Source organism: Schistocerca piceifrons, chromosome 2 (genome assembly GCF_021461385.2).
Source record: "Schistocerca piceifrons isolate TAMUIC-IGC-003096 chromosome 2, iqSchPice1.1, whole genome shotgun sequence".
NCBI classification, from domain to species: domain Eukaryota; kingdom Metazoa; phylum Arthropoda; class Insecta; order Orthoptera; family Acrididae; genus Schistocerca; species Schistocerca piceifrons.
Window position 1 is genome coordinate 666,147,165 of NC_060139.1, and position 23,533 is coordinate 666,170,697.

Genomic DNA, 23,533 nt, shown 5'->3' on the forward strand with positions numbered 1-23,533 from the left:
AAATCTTTATGTATATTGTTCTCATTCCTAGTACTGATGCTGTGCACTAAGCAGTTAGTTGGAAAGAGAGATGTATTACAACAAACTTCAATAAGGAATAAATATACTGAGAAGGTGTGGTTAGTATGCCCAATTCTTTGAATAGGTTTTGACATGATGTTCTACAATTTACACTACACATTACTCTTATTATACGCGTCTGTACTCTAAAAAATTTTTCTCAGTTTGTGGAGTTGCCCCAAAATATGATAGCATATGACATAATGGAGTGAAAATAAGCAAAATATGCCAGTTTTTTTTATATTTATATCTCCTTTGTCTGACATCATTCGTATTGCAAACATAGACTTGTTTGGGCACTTTAGCAGTTCGTTAGTATGTTGCTCAACTGAATTTACTGTTGTTGTTGTGGTCTTCAATCCAGAGACTGGTTTGATGCAGCTCTCCATGCTACTCTATCCTGCGCAAGTTTCTTCATCTCCCAGTACCTACTGCAACCTACATCCTTCTGAATCTGCTTAGTGTATTCATCTCTTGAATTTATTATCAAGTTGTAATCCCAAGAATTTTACACTCTCAACTTCTCCTATTTCTATGTCATCATATTTTATACCACACCAGAAGGAAATCTCTTGGAAGTTCTGAACTGCATGTGGTGGGTCTTTTCAAAGTTTAATGACAGTGAGTTGGCTATGAACCACTAATTAATGTCAGTAAAAACTTAATTAATGCCCATTCTAAATTTATATTTGATTTACTATTTATTGCAATGCTTGTATCATCTGCAAATAAGACAAACTTGGCATCTGGTAATGTTACAGATGACAGGTATGAAAGTATATTTCATCAAAATATTGGGAGTTTAAAGAATAAAGTAGATGAGCTTCTGGTTTGTTTAGAAGATTTAGAAGCTGAGAATGAAATAGATATACTATGCCTGTCTGAGCATCACATTGTTACTGATATGGATAAGGTAAATGTAAGTGGTTATAAGCTCTCTGCACATGTAATGAGAGAAAATATGGAGAAAGGAGGAGTTGCCATATATGTCAAAAGTTATCATTGTGCAAAAAGTATAGAAACAAAAAAGTTTTGTGTAGAGAAACATATAGAAGCATGTACCTGTGAGCTTAAATTAAATAAAGGCACATTTATAATTGTAACTGTATATAGGTCCCCATCAGGAAATTTTCATCTATTTCTGAAAAATTTGGACTCCTTGTTGTGCTATCTGTCAGACAGGGGGAAGCAAATTATTATTTGTGGGGACTTCAATGTAGATTCTCTGAAAGAGGGTAATAGGAAAAATGACCTTGAAGTATTACTCGGTTCTTTCAATTTGACACCCGTTATTGATTTTCCTACTCGGGTGGTAAAGGATAGCAGCTCACTGATAGATAACTTCTTCATAGACCAAGATAAGTTTAACCAGATAAATGCTCAGCCTGTTGAGAATGGTCTTTCTGATCATGGTGCACAGCTAGTTACAATATATGACATAGCTCCATTCAGCAATACTAAACAGTCCTCCAAAGTAGTACGTTCAGTCAACGATTTAACAATTGCAAATTTCAGGGAAAGCCTACAGCAGTTAGACTGGGATGAGGTGTACCGTGAACCTGATGCCAATTTAAAATATAATTTATTTCATGACATTTTTGTAAATGCATTTGAAAACTGTTTCCCCAAGAAAATAGTTAAATATACTCGTAAGAAACCTTGTAACAAACCATGGCTTACTAAGGGTATAAAAATATCTTGTAACCGGAAAAGGGAAATGTATCTGACAGCAAGAAAGAGTAGTGACCCAGAAACTATCAAAAATTATAAAAACTACTGTGTTATATTAAGAAAAGTTATTAAAAAATCCAGGCGTATGTGTATCATGTCTGAAATCAGCAACTCTGATAATAAAATTAAAACAATTTGGAATATTATTAAAAGAGAAACAGGTCAACCAAGAGCAGAGGAAGACAGTATTACCATCAAATTGAATGAAAACTTTACGAACAAAAAGTCAGAAGTTGAATATATTTTTAATAATCATTTTCTACATGTTGTGGATATAGTAGGATCCAGGTGTTCATTAGAAGATGCTAGGCTGTTAATGGAAGAGGCCATACCTATGCAATTTGATACAATTGAAATCTCACCCACTTCTCCCTCTGAAATTAGGAAAATAATAAACTTGCTTAAAAGCAAAAACTCACATGGAATTGATGGCATTTCCAGCAAAATACTAAAAGCTTGTTCTCAACAGATAAGTAAGATTCTCAGCCACCTGTGTAATAGCTCTCTGGAACAGGGCATTTTCCCTGATAGACTGAAATATGCTATTGTTATACCTTTGCATAAAAAGGGGGATAGATCTGATGTCAACAATTACCGTCCAATCTCCCTTCTAACAGGTTTATCCAAAATTTTTGAGAAAGTAATGTATTCAAGAGTAGCTTCACATATATGTAAAAATGAAGTACTAACAAAATGTCAGTTTGGTTTCCAGAAAGGTTTTTCAACAGAAAATGCCATATATGCTTTCACCAGTCAAATTTTGAATGATCTGAATAACCGAACACCTCCCATTGGGATTTTTTGTGATCTCTCAAAGGCTTTTGATTGTGTAAATCATGAAATTCTGCTAGACAAGCTCAAGTATTGTGGCATGAGTGGGACAGTGCACAAATGGTTTAATTCGTACCTAACTGGAAGAGTGCAGAAAGTTGAAATAAGTAGTTCTCGTAACATGCAAAGATCAGCACATTCCTCAAACTGGGGAACTATCAAGAATGGGGTTCCACAAGGGTCAGTCTTGGGTCCTTTGTTGTTCTTATTATATATTAATGACTTGCCATTCTATATTCATGAAGAGGCAAAGTTAGTTCTCTTTGCTGATGATACAAGTATAGTAATCACACCTGAGAAACAAGAATTAAGTGATGAAATTGTCAATACTGTCTTTCAGAAAATTACTAAGTGGTTCCTTGTAAACGGACTCTCACTGAATTTTGATAAGACACAGTACATACAGTTCCGTACAGTGAATGGTATGACGCCATTAATAAATATAGACCTTAATCAGAAGCATATAGCTAAGGTAGAATATTCCAAATTTTTAGGTATGTCCATTGATGAGAGATTAAATGGGAAGAAACACATTGATGATCTGCTGAAACGTTTGAGTTCAGCTACTTATGCAATAAGGGTCATTGCAAATTTTGGTGATAAACATCTTAGTAAATTAGCTTACTACGCCTATTTTCACTCATTGCTTTCATATGGCATCATATTTTGGGGTAATTCATCACTGAGGAATAAAGTATTTATTGCACAGAAGCGTGTAATCAGAATAATAGCTGGAGTCCACCCAAGATCATCCTGCAGACATTTATTTAAGGATCTAGGGATATTCACAGTAGCTTCTCAGTATATATACTCTCTTATGAAATTTGTTATTAACAACCAAACCCAATTCAAAAGTAATAGCAGTGTGCATAACTACAATACTAGGAGAAAGGACGATCTTCACTATTCAAGATTAAATCTAACTTTGGCACAGAAAGGGATGAATTATACTGGCACTAAAGTCTTTGGTCACTTACCAAATAGTATCAAAAGTCTGACAGATAACCAACAAGTATTTAAGAAGAAATTAAAAGAATTTCTGAATGACAACTCCTTCTACTCCATAGAGGAATTTTTAGATATAAATTAAGAAAAAAAAATATTAAAAAAATAAAAAAATAAAAATAAAAAAACACACAAAAAATAAAGTTGTTATATTAACTTAAGTATGTTGTTAAATTAACCTAATTATGTCATGTATTGGAAAATTCGACTCGTTCCACATCATTACGAAATATCGTATTCATGATCCATGGAACTAGTATTAATCTAATCTAATCTAATCTAATCTAGGTCATTAATATACACAAGAAAAAGTAGTGGACCTAGTATGGAACCTCAGGGAACACCATTTGTAATTTCTTTCCAGTCAGATGATGTCTAATTGCCTACAGCTGAAGTGTTATGTAATGACACCCTTTGTTTTCTATTAGTAAGATATGACTGAAACCACTTTGTAGCACTACCACTGATGCCATAATATTTTAATTTACTTACGAGAATGCTGTGATTCACACGGTCAAAAGCCTTTGACAGGTCACAGAATATTCCAGTTGCCTCTAATTTGTTGTCTAATAAATTAAGGACATTTTCACTGTAAGTGAAAATGGCCTTCTCAATATCAGAGCCCTTAAGAAAACCAAACTGTGACTTTGACAGTATGTTATTTTCACTAAGGTGCTTAAGTAGACGCTTGAACACAACCTTTTCAAAGATTTTTGAAAAGGCTGGCAAAAGTGAGATCGGCCGGTAATTTGACAGCATTTCTTTGTCCCCTTTCTTGTGGATAGGTATAACTTCAGCATATTTATGCCAGTTTGGGAATGTTCCTGTGAGAAGTGATTGACTACACAAATAACTTAAGATATGACTAAAAGCTCACATGAACACTCTTTTATTATCTTTGTTGACATGTTATCACAACCACTAGAATGCTTTGATTTCAAGGACTTTATGATGGATTCTGTTTCTTTGGGTGAAGTCAGTGTCAATTCCATTTAACTAAGATTGCTAGTGTGCACTGGTCTCAGATATTCCACTGCATTATTTACTGAACCTGACAACCCCATGCTATCAGTAACAGAGACAAAATACTTGCTTAAATGGTTTGCAACACAACATGCGTTTGTTACCAGGGTTTCATTTATTTTTAGAGCTATTTGTTCCTCCTCATTTCTGCTCCTACCTGTCTCTGACTTAACTATATCCCATATTGTTTTTATTTTATTGCTGGATGTATTTATCTTCTTCTCATAATGCAGGTGTTTAGTGTTATAACGTCAAGTTGAACACATATTTCAAAAACGACACAACACATGTAAGCCACAAGGCAAGTTGACAAAGCAAGACATGTTAACACGGTAACATTCAAATAAGCACTGAGTCCAAGTCTGGCGGACGCTGGCCGGCTGTCCATTTAGGTGGCGCTGCTGCTGCATGGCTGGCAGACTGTGCCGCATGTAGAGGACGTGCGTAATTCTGCGGTGGCACTTTGAATGATCGGCGAGTCACAACACTTTTCCCCCCTTTGAAATTTTTGCACTGGTCTTGAGGGTGGTGGCCTGTAGATTGATAATGTCCATAGGCATTGTTTGACTGGCTGTAAAGTCTCGAGGAGGAGGCTTCTCGTATGGACGGAAGTGTCCCCAATGATAATGGGTCGAGATGACAAGAGACATAAGGGTCGAATCTGCTGGGGCCCCGTGCACCAATCTGCTCGTTGTGGCAAGTCCAGTTGATATGACAGGAGACATGTGCGATGTGTCGGCATTCGTAGGAGAAGGAGGTGAGTAGAGTTGCTCTGACAGATGATGGTCATCCGGTTCCTGCATAGGCACGTCTCCTGGTCGCGTCCGTTCTTGTGCTGGCACTGAGATGACGGTGAGAGGGCTGCGTTGTGAGTAATGAGAGATGCGAAGATCCCAAGCATCAGGTAGAGCCGAAGGTGGTGTAGCGGCATTCGGAACAGGCGTTGCTGGCACACGAGGCCGAAGCTGGTCCGAATGACGCACTGCAACACCTGTGTCCGTCTGGATTTCATACAGGCGTTGGCCACGGTGTCGTAAGATGCGGCTCGGACTCCATTTTGGCCGCCTGCCGTATCCCCGTACCCATACAAGGTCACTGGCAGTGAACCGGCCAAGCGAAGGCACCTGCGGCCGGAAGGAGGAAGGCTGCAGAAGATAAAGTAGCGTGCGGGGCTGTCAGCCATGCAAGAGCTCAGCCGGGCTGTGGTCGCCCATGGGGGCGAAACGGTAAGAAGCCAGAAACTGGAGAAGGGCATCATCAGCAGCAGAAGAAGTCAGGAGTTTCCTCATCTGAGCCTTAAATGTGCGGACCAGTCGTTCAGCCTCACCGTTTGACTGTGGATGGAACGGAGGGGCCGTGACATGCATGACGCCGTGACGAGCACAAAAATCCACAAATTCAGAAGAGGCAAATTGCGGACCATTATCAGTAATAAGAGTAGGGGGAAGGCCTTCCAAAGAAAAAAAGTGGGCGAGAGCACTTGTAGTTGCCGCGGTGGTAGGCGACGTGCAGCGCACAATGAAAGGAAAGTTAGAGTAGGCATCAATTACGAGTAGCCAATAAGTACCTTAAAAAGGTCCCCCGAAGTCAGCATGAATGCGCTCCCAGGGCTTCTCAGGCGAAGGCCACGGTTACAAAGATGACTTCAGGGTGGCGGCCTGTGACCCACAAGGGCCGCAGGCAGCGACCATGTGTGCTGTTTCAGAGTCGATGCCAGGCCAGTACACATCACGGCGTGCCAGAAATTTTGTGCAAGAGACACACCAGTGCCCTTGGTGAAGGAGGCGCAAGACCGTAGCACACAAAGACGCAAGTAACACAACGCACGGCGAAGCATTGTCAGTGGAAAGGAGGATAACACCATCCCTAGTCGTGAGGCGGTAGCGCAAAGCATAGTAGTTCTGCAACGGATCAGAAGTCTTAGCGGACGGACGATCTGGCCAACCCTTCTGAATACAGTGTAAAACCCGGGAGAGGGTAGGGTCAGAACCCATAGCAGCCGCCAGCCGCCCCCCCCCCCCCCCACCTCCCCCCGGTGATGGGGAATCCGTCCAAAACCCACTGCTCGGCAACATCCAGGTGGAAACACAAAAGTTCGTCCCTATCGAATGCCAGATCAGGACCCATGGGAAGGCGACACAGTGCATCAGCATTCGCATGCTGAGCTATCGGCTGGAAATGAATCTCATAATTGAACCGAGACAAGTAAAGAGCCCAACGCTGGAGGCGATGTGCAGCCTTGTCGGGAAGCGACGTTGATGGATGAAACAAGGAAACAAGTGGTTTGTGGTCCATAACAAGATGAAATTTGGATCCATAAAGAAAAACAACAAACTTATGAAGAGCATAAATAATGGCCAAAGCTTCTTTTTCAATTTGAGAATATTTCCGTTGGGCATCCGTGAGCGTTATGGTGGCATCAGCAATGGATTGTTCAGAAACGTCAGAAAAATGGTGCACAAGGACGGCACCAACCCTGTATTGAGAGGCGTCCGTGGCAAGAACGAGATGTCGGCCAGGTCAATAAGTAGCCAGGCACGGGTCCTGTTTCAGCGTAGTCTCCAATTTTTGGAAAGCCGCATCGCATGACGCGGACCAGTGAAAAGACACGTTTTTATGCAACAGGTGATGCAACAGCTGAGCCACCGAAGCCCAGACGGTAAAAACCTGTGGTAGTATGCTATTTTCCCCAAGAAAGCCTGCAGTTCCTTATCAGACATAGGACGAGGAAGGGCATCGATCGCAGCGACAGTTTGCTGAAGTGGACGAATAGCATCCCGAGAGAGTTGGAACCCCAAGTACATGATAGATGCCTGAAAAAAAATTGTGATTTCTGAAGATTACACTTAAGACAGGCAGTCTGTAAGACATGAAAAAGTGTGCGGAGATTCTGAAGATGTTCTTCAGTGGTGGAGCCAGTGACAACAATGTCGTCCATGTAATTGATACATCCAAGGACAGGGAGCAATAATTGTTCCAAGAATCGCTGAAAGAGAGCAGGGGCGATGACAACCCTGAATGGCAATCGTTGGTATTGATAGAGGCCGAAAGGCGTGTTAAGGACCAGAAACTGCCGGGAAGCAGCGTCGAGAGGAAGTTGATGATAAGCTTCGGACAGGTCAATTTTAGAAAAATACTAGCCTCCCACAAGTTTAGTGAGCAATTCTTCAGGTCGGGGCATAGAGTAAGTGTCAATGAGGCATTGAGCATTTACAGTGGCTTTGAAATTGCCACAGAGATGAATATCATCTTTTGGCTTAGCAACGACAATGACAGGAGAGGACCACTCACTTGAAGTGACAGGAAGCAAGACCCCTGAAGCAGTGAGACGATCCAGCTCCTGTTTTACCCGATCACGAAGGGCCACAGGAATGGGCCGAGCCCAAAAAAACTTAGGCCGAGCAGTGGGTTTGAGCGTGATATGAGTTTCAAAATCGTTTGCACGGCCTAACCCACGAGAAAAAAGGGGCGAAAATGTCGTCGACAAGGAATCCAATTGAGCATAAGGAATGGCATTAGAGACAATATTGACAGAGTCATCTATGGAGAACCCAAAAACGTGAAAGGCATCGAAACCAAGAAGATTTTCCGCGTTACTATGGTCGACCATAAATATGGTAACAGTGCGAATGACGGATTTGTAAGATACCTCAGCATTAAATTGTCCCAAGAGAGAAACCTTCTGTTTATTGTACGTCCGTAATTGCCGAGTGACAGGTGATAGGATTGGAGAACCCGACTGAAGATATGTCTTAGAATTAATGATAGTGGCAGCAGAACCTGTATCCACCTGCATGCGAACATCCCTACCAAGGATTTGGACTGTGATGAATAACTTCCCTGAAAGGGAATAAGTGCAACTGACAGACAACACAGAAGCAGAATCAGTGTCACAGTCATGAACATCATGTATGCATTCGGATCTGCAAACGGAAGACACATGACCCTTTTTTTTTTTGCAATTGTGACACACAGCCCAACGTTGGGGACAATCTTCGCGTGAATGTTTTGTAAAACACCGCGGACATGAAGGAAGTTGGCGGGGGTTTTGCTGCAGTTTCTGAGAGGGTTGTTTACGGTTAGGCCGAGGCTGTGCGTGGGAGCATACTGCGGCCACGTCGGGCGGCGGGAACACGCCGCACGCGTCGTCAACATCGCACAGAGGTTGTATTTCCCCAACGTCACCCCACACCTCTATTTGCGTTCCAGCGGCACAAGACATTTCAAAAGACTGCGCGATGGATACGACTTCATCTAGAGTCTGATTTGCCAACTGAAGGGCACGTAGCCTCACTTCTTTATCTGGCGCCGACCAGATAATAGCATCTCGTACCATGGAATCCGCATAGGATTCTTTGTGAACGTCAGTAACAAATTGACACTTTGACTGAGGCCATGAAGCTCAGCAGCCCAAACACGATAGGATTGATTCAGTTGTTTTTGACAACGATAAAAGGCAACACGAGAGGCTTCCACATGCGTTTGCTTATGAAAATATACAGACAGAAGTGAGCACATTAGGACAAAGACGCAGGATCTTTCAAAGGAGCCAACTGCGACAGCAGCCGATACATTTGGGGAATCCATGAAAGGAACAGAGACTTAAACGTTTGTTCGTCCGTGACATGAAATGCCAAGAAGTGCTGTCGAAGACGTTTTTCGTGATCAGACCAGTCTTCCGCTGTCTCGTCATAAGTAGGAACAGGAGGTATAGACAACGATGAGAAACGACCTGTATTGGATGCCGTGACAAAATCGCGAATCGCCGATGTGAGAAGCATTTGCAGTTCGATGAGACCTTGCAATTGTTGCTCTAAAGTAGCCATGGAAACCTGCGGGTCAACGATGCAAAGGAAAAATCCACTACCTCGTCGCCAATTGTTATAACGTCAAGTTGAACACATATATTTCAAAAACGACACACCACATGCAAGTCACAGGGCAAGTTGACAAAGCAAGACATGTTAACACGGTAACATTCAAATAAGCACTGAGTCCAAGTCTGGCGGACGCTGGCCGGCTGGCCGCTTAGGTGGCACGGCTGTTGCAAGGCTGGCAGACAGCGCCGCATGTAGAGGATGTGCGTAATTGCGCGGCAGCACTTTGAATGATCGGTAAGTCACAACATTTAGATTTCTTGTTAACCTCCTTCAATATTTTGCACTAATTTTTGTAATGAGCTATAATGCTAGTATCAAAGGTGTCCCTACATATCAGATAGAGTTTCCTTTTTGTCTCACATGATATCTTTATCCCTTGTGTGATCCATGGTTTCTTATTAGACTTCTGCTTAATTTGAGTTACCTTCAGGGGAAAACAATTTTCAAATAAGGTGCTAACTTTATTAATGAATGTTTTATATTTTCCATTTGTGTCTTGGATGCTGTAAACATCCATCCAATTAATTTTTTTGAGCAATCTCCTAAATTTTTCAGTTTTTGACTGTTTTATTGGCCTTCTGAACTCAGTTCTGATAGATGTTTTACCCTGACAATTTTCAAAATTTAATGTTAGGTGTTGCATGTCATGGTCAGGTAACCCATTTACTACTGGTTTTGTAAAGTTGCTCAATTGCCTGGAATTGTCTATAAAGATATTATCAATGGCAGTCTTAGAACATTTGTAAACCCTAGTTGGGAAATTGACAGTACAAATTAAATTGAATGACAATGTAACTGAATTAAGTAACTGTTCACTAACAGTGTTTTTCAGGACAGCTATATTAAAATCACCAGCAACCACTAGTTCTTTTTTTTTTTAATTTTAGATGATATAATAAAGCTTCAAGACCATTTATAAACAGATTAAAATTTCCTGAAGGAGATCTGTATATGGCTACTATTATAAAGGACCTATTATGAAATTCTATCTCTGTTGCACATGCTTCTAAGTGCTGCTCTAAGCAAAATTTATTAAATTTAAAACTGTTTTTAACAAATGTGTCAACTCCTCCATTCTCCATATTTTGTCTAAAGATGTAAGAGGCTAACTTAAATTCTGTAAGGTTTAACATATCTGTATCAGTGGTCACATGATGACTTCCAACAAAGTTTACACATAATTTCCAACTTTTGGTTGCTGACACCCCACAAAATGGCGAAGGGAAAAAGTTTATCGCTTAGTGCATTTTAGCAGTAGGTGCAGTCAAACTTCAGGATCGGGAATGACATCTTAATTTATTATTTCTTTACTACTAACTCTATTCACAACAGAGTTTGCAGACAGTTTCCAAATATACCACTGAATGTACCTGTAAAATTATATCATTGCATTACACATAGGTCAGGAGCCATGATGTCATAAACACTGAGGTGAATGAAGTACTAGTTTTTGCTTAAAGCAGCACATAGTAAAACTTCAGCATCAGGTATGATGTTTTAATTTATTAATTCTCCACCAATAACTTTATTCGCAACACACTTTGCATACAGCATCTACATACATCACTTAATGTATCTGCAACATTATATCATGTTACAGTATACAGAGTGAGTCACTCACTATTGCCACCTAGAATAACTCCGAAAGTATAATAGAAGCAGAAAAGTTTGTGGGACAAATGTTGCATGGGACAATGGGGGCCATAATATGACGTTGGTATTTTGTTGCTAGGTGGGGTTGCATAAGAGATATGGTCAACTTTTTTTAAATTTTTTGTTTAAATGGGATGCTATAGTTTGGTACTTGTTTTCTGATAGCGGCGATCGAGACAAATCCAATGATGTTTAACAGTCAGGTCTTTGAAGGCCAATGAAAGTCAAAAAAGTAACATGAACGTCCATTTACAGACGGTGTTTGAAGTGATGACCATTGGAATCAACGCAGTGCTGAATCTTCTTATCATGAATCGATTGGTATTCCTTATCACTTCGGCACTCATCGAAGCACATGCTCTGATAATTTTCTCTCATATATAGTGCAAATAGTAAATATTCACCGAATATGGCGTATCCATCTAAGGTGCCATTCACACGTAAACGCCATTTGACAGTTTCACAACACAACACTAATAGGAACGGTAAGACTAGTATCATTGAATCAAGCGAATGTGAATGATGTATTCCTTCAAAGAACAAGTCGAAATGCTTCTCATTTAGGGAGAATGACAATGAAACACAGTGAGAGCTAGAGACTTATACGCTGAAAGATATCCTCAACATACTCACCTTACACATCGTACATTTAAATATGTGTATGATAAATTGAGAACAACTGGATCTTTAATGCATCAGAAACATATCTGGCAAGGGAAAGTTACTAACAAGGAAATGGAAATTGATACTCTTGCCACTGTGGTTCAAGATCCTTGTGCATATTCGTGGCAAATTGTTCATGTTCGTGTTTGTGTTCTGCATTGCCATAAATATCATCCTTACCAATCAGTCTCCACGAAGAATTGACTGGTATGGATTGTATGTGTTGCTTTGAATTCTGCTGATGGGCTCAACTTCAGATTCACAGGGATGACACATTTATTAATTTGATTTTATTTACTGACGAGGCTACATTCACAAATCATGGAAATATTAATTTGCATAACATGCATTATTGGGCAACTGAAAATCCATGTTGGCTGCAGCAAGTTGCACACCAAAAACTGTGGCCAGTGAATGTATGGTATGGGATTCTGGAGGACAGAATTATAGGCCTCTATTTCATAAAAGGAAATCTTAATGGTAGGAAAGACACCATGTTCCTGCAAGAAACATTAGGTCTGTTATTGGAAGAAATACCTTTAGGAACAACGAACAGAATGTGGTATCAACACGATGGGTGTCCGGCACATTTTTCACTGATGGCTAGAAATGAGTTGCAGAGACAATTCCCAAATCGTTGGATTGGATGCGGAGGAGATGTGTCTTGTCCGTCTCATTAGCCAGACTAGATGCCTCTGGATTTTTCCTTGTGGGGATTCGTCAAAGACATTGTTTATAAAAATGTTCTAACTACACTCGAAGATATGCGAGAGAGAATTGTCAAAGCATGTGCTTTGATAAGTGCTGATGTGACCTTACTGTTACACATTATTGGATTCCTCTCAATAGCCGCTATCAGGAAATAAGTACCAAACTATAGCAACCCATTTAAAAAACAAAGATGACCTTTATATCTCTGAAGCAACCCCACCTAGCAACAAAAAACCAGGGCCATATTACGGCCCCCATTGTCCCATGCAACTTTTGTCCCACAAACTTTTTAGAGCCTATCATACTTTCGGACTAATTCTTGATGGCAATAGTTAGTGACTCACCCTGTATAGTTCAGGAGATGTGACACTGTTATCTTGAGATGTATGAAAAACTGGCTTTTGCTTAAAATGAAGCACAGTTTGCCCAGTTCATATTCGACCAGTGTTTCATAATGAGAGCACTTGGCGACTGCCAACAAACTTTAAGCATAAATTCAGACCTTTCCTAAAGTTTTTTGGCTTTCATGCTTAAAGGTAAATATATAACAAATTAACTGATTTGTGAAGCAATCACAATCTGAAGCTGTTTTATACATGGGAGATGAATTTTTAAACAATTATGGGTTTAATGGCAGCCTTCTAACTGCTTCAGCATCATTCTCTACAGTAGTTGATGGAATCCTCAATGAAGCTGCAAAATTAAGGTTAGAATTTACTAATACATTGAGATGAACATTAATGTAGATAGAACACTAACTCTGTTGGAGATGGATGGGAGACAGAACCACCTATACATTGTCAAAGATAAAGGTAGTGAACTTATCACTGTTCTTGAAAGCGTGCTACCTAAATTAGGCCACACAAATGTAGCTGTTGTAAATCAACCACACAGATACAAGCTACCGCCTTGGTCATGTGTAAATAAATTATTAGGAAGAGTAAGCAAAGAGATAGATGAAGTATGCAAAAAATTTCTGTGTGTGCAACTTAATAAAGGTAACCACCTAAGACATATCATTCACTTAAATCACAGTGAGAAACAAATTTTGGCTGAAGAAATCTGTCATTTAGTAAATTTGAATCACAACAGGCATAGTATACAAGCAGTTCAAAGTACAGTAGAGCGTCGATTATCTGAACGTCGGTCAACCGAACGACCGCTTAACCGAACTGTGTACTCGCTCGCACCTGTTACTCTCCCACCCTAGGGTCCATCATCCCCCTCACTCCCAAACCAAGTTTCCCACGGTAGTCGCCGCACTGGGCCACCGCTGGCAGAACATTGTTTCTAATGGGGCCTTCACAAGGTGCTGCTGACCGGCCAAGCCGCCAGTCGCTGTGTTTCAGAAGAAAATTCACAAGGTATGATTGAAAATGACGAACAGAATGATATGTCCAAAATTCTTGGTATGCTAAAAGAAATAGATTGCCACGAATGTGATGAAGAAGACGTTCATGAATGGATGAATATCGATGATGCAGATCCAGGACACCAAATCATGCAGGACAGCGAGATTGTAAACGTCGTCACTGATAAAGATGACGCTGCCAGCATCTAATCAATCAGTGCTCCAGAAAGTGAAGATGAAAGTATACCAACAGCTTCTGAGGCGTTCACTTGTTTAGATACTCCCTTGCGATGGTTTGAAGCCCAAGATGAAAGTGACCAGTTTCAGATATCTATAATGAAAAAAGTACGTGACTTAGCTGCTCGTAAGTGTGTAGGCTTGCTTAGACAGACCAAAATAAAGGATTTTTTAAAATGTTAATTATGTATACTATGTATATTGTTCATGCAAAATGCGTATGTAATATGTATATATTTTTGTTTAATAAACTGTGCCACATACTATATATTCCTAGTGAAGTTGCCTTTGTATGTTACTTTGTAATACTAAAAGAGATGTCTGTTTTTATGAGTAAATTTACTGTACAGTACTGCTTTTTGGCAAATAAACATGTACAGTTCCATTACCCGAACAAACCAGTTTTCCGAACACCCATGTCCCCCAATTACTTCGGATAATCGACGCTCAACTGTACTTTGGACAAATGGATCATAAAGAAAGATGTGCTGTCTTAAAAAAAGGCGAAAGACATTTTTTAAGGAAGTAGACAGTATCACAAAGAAATGTGATGCAGAATTAAATTGCAAACACACACACACTGAAGATTGTACACCAGAATGTACAGTCATTAACAAAAAAAGTTGATGAAATGAATATACACCTCAACAGTGAATGGGAAGATGCTTCAGTTTTATGTTTTTCTGAGCATTGGGTACAAAATGAGTATTTTCAATACTTAAAAATATTGAATTTTAACCTTGCAAACTGCTTTTGTAGAATGGAATCAAAACATGGGGGAACCTGTATACATGTAAAAGAAAATATAGATTATAAGAATATAGCCTCTGTATCAAACTAGGTTGTGAAAGTGATTTTGAAATCTCAGCCGTTGAGTTAATGTCTGAAAAACTATTATTTTATGTGTGTATAGATCTCCTGTTAGCAACGTATGTGTTTCTTTCAAAAAACTGGACCCTGCTTTAGACAACCTCAATACAACTGGGACAACAGTGGTATTGTGTGGAGATTTTAATACTGACTTTTTGAGCCACAGCCCTCACAGGGAAAGGTTCCTAAATATTATAAAAGCTTACAATATATGTTTGACTGTTAACTCTCCAACACTTGTAACAAAAACTAGTGTCACTCTCCTTGATCCAGTATGAGTAAACATGGAGAAGTGTTCATCAGAAAACTTCGATACCAGCTGTAGTGACCACCTTTTGCAATTACTAAGCATATCTGTAAATCACATTTCAACCAGTGTACAAAATATTATCCATAAAAAGAGTTTTAGCCAGAAAAATACTGAATACTTCCAGCATCTAATCAGCAAAGAATCTTGGAGAGAATGTACAGTCATTAACAAACAACACCATTCCCCTATATGACGCCTCTATTACCAATAAAACGATGGAAATTTTTTTGAACATTTTCAAGCATAATGTTGACATAGATTTTCCACAGAGGAAAATTATTTCCAGAAGCACAGACATATTCAAAAACTGGATTACATCAGGCGTTAGAGTACCTCATAAAAGGAAGTGGGAACTTTTTCTGCATTCAAAATTATAAATTTGTAATTATTAACTGTACAGATCCAATTTGTTATAAAAATTTAAATGATGTATGTCTGATGTTTGAAAAGCCAATAGATAAAAAGGTTTTTGGTTCAATGTCTTGGTATACAATATATCTACTGAAAAATAGATTCATATGGACAAATAAATAAATAAATAACTGTGGTAAACCTGGAATAGGATGGCTACTTGGAGATTCGAATTACTGCTCCCAATTTAGAGTATGGTGTGGCATATTATTCAGTGTGTTACCTAACTAGGTCACACAACTGTGTAGTGAAATATAAAATTTTACTTACTAAACAAAGTGAGATGATAGCCTGAGCCTATTTCCCACATTATTTTTTTGTAAGTGCTGAACCTATTTTCAATTCTCACTCAAATATACATTTCACGAAGCCAAAACACAATTAATAAAGGTGAGTTTACAGACCTCGTATTCAAATTTATTAACCAGTGATATAGTGTTCTTCCTTTTCTTACATTAAAAATAGAGCACAATCCAGAAAGTGTAAAGCGTGCATTACAGAAGCCAATAAATCTTTTAAAATACATTTATGTTTAGCGTTTAATGTGACCATTACTTTTTCATATAAATTAACTTCTCTTGTTGTTGTTGATGTGGTCTTCAGTCCTGAGACTGGTTTGATGCAGCTCTCCATGCTACTCTATCCTGTGCAAGCTGCTTCATCTCCCAGTACCTACTGCAAACTACATCCTTCTGAATCTGTTTAGTGTATTCATCTCTTGGTCTCCCTCTACGATTTTTACCCTCCATGCTGCCCTCCAATGCTAAATTTGTGATCCCTTGATGCCTCAAAACATGTCCTACCAACTGATCCATTCTTCTAGTCAAGTTGTGCCACAAACTTCTCTTCTCCCCAATCCTATTCAATACCTCCTCATTAGTTACGTGATCTACCCACCTTATCTTCAGCATTCTTCTGTAACACCACATTTCGAAAGCTTCTATTCTCTTCTTGTCCAAACTAGTTATCGTCCATGTTTCACTTTCATACATGGCTACACTCCATACAAACACTTTCAGAAACGACTTCCTGACACTTAAATCTATACTCGATGTTAACAAATTTCTCTTCTTCAGAAACGATTTCCTTGCCATTGCCAGTCTACATTTTATATCCTCTCTACTTCTACCATCATCAGTTATTTTACTCCCTAAATAGCAAAACTCCTTTACTACTTTAAGTGTCTCATTTCCTATCTAATTCCCTCAGCATCACCTGACTCAATTTGACTACATTCCATTATCCTCGTTTTGCTTTTGTTGATTTTCATCTTATATTCTCCTTTCAAGACACTGTCCATTCCGTTCAACTGCTCTTCCAAGTCCTTTGCTGTCTCTGACAGAATTACAATGTCATCGGCGAACCTCAAAGTTTTTACTTCTTCTCCATGAATTTTAATACCTACTCCGAATTTTTCTTTTGTTTCCTTTACTGCTTGCTCAATATACAGATTGAATAACATCGGGGAGAGGCTACAACCCTGTCTCACTCCTTTCCCAACCACTGCTTCCCTTTCATGCCCCTCGACTCTTATAACTGCCATCTGATTTCTGTACAAATTGTAAATAGCCTTTCGCTCCCTGTATTTTATACCTGCCACCTTCAGAATTTGAAAGAGAGTATTCCAGTTAACATTGTCAAAAGCTTTCTCTAAGTCTACAAATGCTAGAAATGTAGGTTTGCCTTTTCTTAATCTTTCTTCTAAGATAAGTCGTAAGGTTAATATTGCCTCACGTGTTCCAACATTTCTACGGAATCCAAACTGATCTTCCCCGAGGTCCGCTTCTACCAGTTTTTCCATTCGTCTGTAAAGAATTCGCGTTAGTATTTTGCAGCTGTGACTTATTAAACTGATAGTTCGGTAATTTTCACATCTGTCAACACCTGCTTTCTTTGGGATTGGAATTATTATATTCTTCTTGAAGTCTGAGGGTATTTCGCCTGTCTCATACATCTTGCTCACCAGATGGTAGAGTTTTGTCAGGACTGGCTCTCCCAAGGCCATCAGTAGTTCTAATGGAATGTTGTCTACTCCCAGGGCCTTGTTTCGACTCAGGTCTTTCAGTGCTCTGTCAAACTCTTCACGCAGTATCTTATCTCCCATTTCGTCTTCATCTACATCCTCTTCCATTTCCACAATATTGTCCTGAAGTACATCGCCCTTGTATAAACCCTCTATATACTCCTTCCACCTTTCTGCCTTCCCTTCTTTGCTTAGAACTGGGTTGCCATCTGAGCTCTTGATATTCATACAAGTGGTTCTCTTCTCTCCAAAGGTCTCTTTAATTTTCCTGTAGGCAGTATCTATCTTACCCCTAGTGAGACAAGCCTCTACATCCTTACATTTGTCCTCTAGCCATCCCTGCTTAGCCATTTTGCACTTCCTGTCGATCTCATTTTTGAGACGTTTGTATTCCTTTTTGCCTCCTTCATTTACTGCATTTTTATATTTTCTCCTTTCATCAATTAAATTCAATATTTCTTCTGTTACCCAAGGATTTCTATTAGCCCTCGCCTTTTTACCTACCTGATCGTCTGCTGCCTCCACTACTTCATCTCTCACAGCTACCCATTCTTCTTCTACTGTATTTCTTTCCCCCATTCCTGTCAATTGTTCCCTTATGCTCTCCCTGAAACTCTCTACAACCTCTGGTTCTTTCAGTTTATCCAGGTCCCATCTCCTTAGATTCCCACCTTTTTGCAGTTTCTTCAGTTTCAATCTGCAGTTCATAACCAATAGATTGTGGTCAGAATCCACATCTGCCCCTGGAAATGTCTTACAATTTAAAACCTGGTTCCTAAATCTCTGTCTTACCATTATATAATCTATCTGATACCTTTTAGTATCTCCAGGATTCTTCCGGGTATACAACCTTCTTTTATGATTCTTGAACCAAGTGTTAGCTATGATTAAGTTATGCTCTGTGCAAAATTCTACAAGGCGGCTTCCTCTTTCATTTCTTCCCCCCAATCCATATTCACCTACTATGTTTCCTTCTCTCCCTTTTCCTACTGACGAATTCCAGTCACCCATGACTATTAAATTTTCGTTTCCCTTCACTACCTGAATAATTTCTTTTATCTCGTCATACATTTCATCTATTTCTTCATCATCTGCAGAGCTAGTTGGCATATAAACTTGTACTACTGTAGTAGGCATGGGCTTTGTGTCTATCTTGGCCACAATAATGCGTTCACTATGCTGTTTGAAGCAGCTAACCTGCACTCCTATTTTTTTTATTCATTATTAAACCTACTCCTGCATTACCCCTATTTGATTTTGTATTTATAAGTCTGTAATCACCTGACCAAAAGTCTTGTTCCTCCTGCCACCGAACTTCACTAATTCCCACTATATCTAACTTGAACCTATCCATTTCCTTTTTTAAATTTTCTAACCTACCTGCCCGATTAAGGGATCTGACATTCCATGCTCCGATCCGTAGAACGCCAGTTTTCTTTCTCCTGATAACGATGTCCCCTTGAGTAGTCCCCGCCCGGAGATCCGAATGGGGGACTATTTTACCTCCGGAATATTTTACCCAAGAGAGCGCCATCATCATTTAATCATACAGTAAAGCTGCATGTCCTCGGGAAAAATTACGGCTGTAGTTTCCCCTTGCTTTCAGCCATTCGCAGTACCAGCACAGCAAGGCCGTTTTGGTTAATGCTACAAGGCCAGATCAGTCAATCATCCAGACTGTTGCCCCTGCAACTACTGAAAAGGCTGCTGCCCCTCTTCAGGAACCACATGTTTGTCTGGCCTCTCAACAGATACCCCTCCGTTGTGGTTGCATCTACGGTACGGCCATCTGTATCGCTGAGGCACGCAAGCCTCCCCACCAACGGCAAGGTCCATGGTTCATGGGGGGAACTTGTCTTATACACCTAAAAATTGTCATCTAATTATATGACAGTTGTAATCAGCACATTCGTTTGGGATATTATGTACACTACTGGCCATTAAAATTGCTACACCACGAAGACGATGTGCTACAAGCGCGAAATTTAAGAGACAGGAAGAAGATGCTGTGATATGCAAATGATTAGTTTTTCAGAGCATTCACACAAGGTTGGCGCCGGTGGCGACACCTACAACATGCTGACATGAGGAAAGTTTCTAATCGATTTCTCATACACAAACAGAAAGTTGACTGGCGTTGCCTGGTGAAACGTTGTTGTGATGCCTCATGTAAGGAGAAGAAATGCGTACCATCACGTTTCCGACTTTGATAAAGGTCGGATTGTAGCCTATCGCGATTGCGGTTTATTGTACCGCGACATTGGTGCTCGCGTTGGTCGAGATCCAACGACTGTAAGTAGAATATGGAATCGGTGGTTTCAGGAGGGTAATACGGAACGCCGTGCTGGATCCCAATGGCCTCGTATCACTAGCATCTTATCTGCATGGCTGTAACAGATCGTGCAGCCACGTATCGGTCCCTGAGTCAACAGATGGGGACATTTGCAAGACAATAACCATCTGCACGAACAGTCCAATGATGCTTGCAGCAGCGATGGTTTACTCAACGACGAACCTTGGTGCACGAATGGCAAACAGTCATTTTTTCGGATGAATCCAGGTTCTGTTCACATCATCATAATGGTTGCAGCCGTGGTTGGTGACATCGTGGTGAATGCACATTGGAAGCGTGTATTCATCATCGCCATACTGGCATATCACACAGTGTGATGGTATGGGGTGCCATTGGTTAACCAGGTAGGTAGGTGGGTGGGAGATTTTAAAAAGGGAAATGGATACAGCGAGAATTAGTTAAGTGAAGTAGCAGGAAAAACATGACTGCTGGGTTACTGCAAAGTCATCAACACGTAATTAAATATTCCAGGATCAGTTTCAGAATTCTGGTTTCCTCCACTCTTCTTACATGCCCATACCACTGTAACTTCCTTCTATCCACCATGCCATGTATTCTTTCTTTTACTTCCATTCTCTTTATTATTTCGTTGTTTCTTATTTTCTGTTTTCTAGAAATTTTGGCTGATCTTCTTCAGAAGTCCATTTCTACTGCTTGCAGTTATTTTAGGTGTTTCAGGTTTGTAGTGCAAGTTGGGTTCTTTGGGAGAAGAGACCAAACAGCGAGGACATCGGTCTCATCGGAGTAGGGAAGGATGGGGAAGGAAGTCGGCCGTGCCCTTTCAAAGGAACCATCCTGGCATTTGCCTGGAGCGATTTAGGGAAATCACGGAAAACCTAAATCAGGATGGTCGGACGTGGGATTGAACTGTCATCCTCCCGAATGCGAGTCCAGTGTGCTAACCACTGCGCCACCTCACTCGGTTGTAGTGCAAGTCTGCACTCCATACGTAACTGTGCTCTCTAGTGTAGATTTTTACATGATTTTTTTTAGTTCAGTTTATTACATTTCTGCTCCATAAGAGTGAGTTGAGCATCAAAATGACCTTCATTCCACTGCCAATTCTTTTATTAATTTCTACCTCTGACTTTCCCTGCAATTCTAAAATGGTTCCCAAATAACAGAAAGTATTGACCTTCTTAATTTTCTTTCCCTTTACGTGTAAGTCATCTGGATCATTAGTGATGTATTCTGTTTCTGGTAATTAATCTTCAATTGCCAGTTTCTGTATTCAACTGCTGCCTGGTAACACCTATAGTTTTCATCCTCCCCATCTTGTGCTACAGCTACTTGATCATCAGCAAATAGTAGGTGATGTAAATAAACACCATCTTTAATTTCTAGCCCTAACCAATTGCATTTGCAAGACCATGTCTTAAGACTGATATCTATATAGATTTTAAATAATGTTGGTGACATTGGGTAGCCTTGTAACAAACCCTTGCTTGTTCTAAATTTCTGTGAAAGTGTACTACAATTTGCACTTGACATATGTTATCTTTATACATTTATTGTATTATTTTAACTAAAGGACCCTTTATGTTTGCCAGATGTAATGTTCTCCAAAGTAGTTTTCTCGGGACAATGCCATATGCTTTTTCTAAATCTATGAAAATTAATCCAGTGTGTTTTGATTTTTCCCTATTTTTCTCTAAGATCTAACAGTGGAAAATCCAGGATGGAAGGTAACAATATTATGAAAACGAAAGTTGCTATTCACCATATAGTGGAGATGCTGAGTCACAGATAAACAAAACAAAAAGACTGTCACAATGTAAGCTTTCACCTAGCATAGACTTTTGTTGAAAATAGATGACAGACACACAAACACACACGCAAACGCAACTCACACACGACTGCAGCCTCTGCCAGCTGAAGCCAGAGTGTGGCTGCAGTCGTGTGTGTGTGTGTGTTGCATTTGCGTGGTGTCTGTGTGCATGTTTGTCTGTCATTTATTTTCAACAAAGGTCTTCGATTGCCGAAAGCTTTTATTGTGACAGTCTTACCGTCGTGCCTATCTGCAATTCAGCATCTCCGCTATATGATGAGTAGGAACTTTTCTTTTCATAACATTGTTTCTCTAAGATCTGTTGTAATGTGAGAATATGGTCTATGCATGATCTACCATCTGTGAAGCCACATTGTTCTTTCTGAGCTTTAAAATTTATTTCCAGCTTATTTCTAATTTTTTCCCCAAAAATTCTCAGTAATATGTTTATAACACAAATTTGCTGGTAGTTTGAGCAGCTTTTGCAATCCCATTTCTTAATTATAGTATGGACATAGCCCAGCTTCATTTCCTTGGGCATTGAATCTCCATGCACCATTTTACTGAATAACCATGCTATTAGTTTCACAATTTTGTTACCACCAAATTTTAAGAGTGCCAGATTGATATTGCCTGGTCCAGGTGATTTACTGTTCTTCACTATTCTTAATACCTTACTCACCTCACCTTCTAAAACTTTCAGTTGCCTGAGACTGCAGTCATGTGTGTGTGTGTTTGTTTCTCATTAATGTGTTTATAACACAAATTCGTCAGTAGTTTGAGCAGCTTTTGCGATCCCATTTCTTAAATACGGTATTGGCATATCCCAGCTTCATTTCCTTGCGTATTGAATCTCCATGCAACATTTTATTTAATAACCATGTTATTAGTTTCACAATTTTGTCACCACCAAATTTTAAGAGTGGCAGATTGATATTGCCTGGTCCAGGTGATTTACCATTCTTCCCTATTTTATATTACCTTACTCACCTCATGTTCTGAAACTCTCAGTTGCCTGAGACTGCAGTCATATGTGTGTGTGTGTGTGTGTGTGTGTGTGTGTGTGTGTGTGTGTGTGTGTGTGTGTGTGTGTATGTGTGTGTCTGTGTCTGTGTTTGTTGTATAATTTTGATGAAGGCCTTACTGGCCAAAAGTTATATTTGTGACAGTCTTTTTGCTGTGCCTATCTGTGACTCAGCATCCCTGCTGTATGATGAGTAGCAACTTTCCCTTTCTCAATTTTGTTGTAATGATGAAAATATAATCTAGCATACACCAAAGTTCCCTAGTATTCTGCTGCCAGCATATTTATGAATATACTTGTGTTTAAAAAAATGTTGGTAATTTTCAGATAAGACTGTTCACAAATTTCAATCAGTCATTCTCTATTGTCATTATATTCTGTCTCTCCATGTTTTCCCACCATTGGACATGATTCTCTAATTCCTACTCTTCCATTCATATCCCCCATGGTAAGCAGTTCCTTCCTCCTTGGGATTTTTTTTTATAGCCTCCCTAAGGATTGCCCAGAAAGTATCTTTCTCCTGGTCTCTTGCATCATTTGTGGGTGTGTATACACCAAATACAGTGATTTATACCATAATAATATGTTCATTAATGAATTTTCAATCTGTGATTCTCTTTTCCATGCTT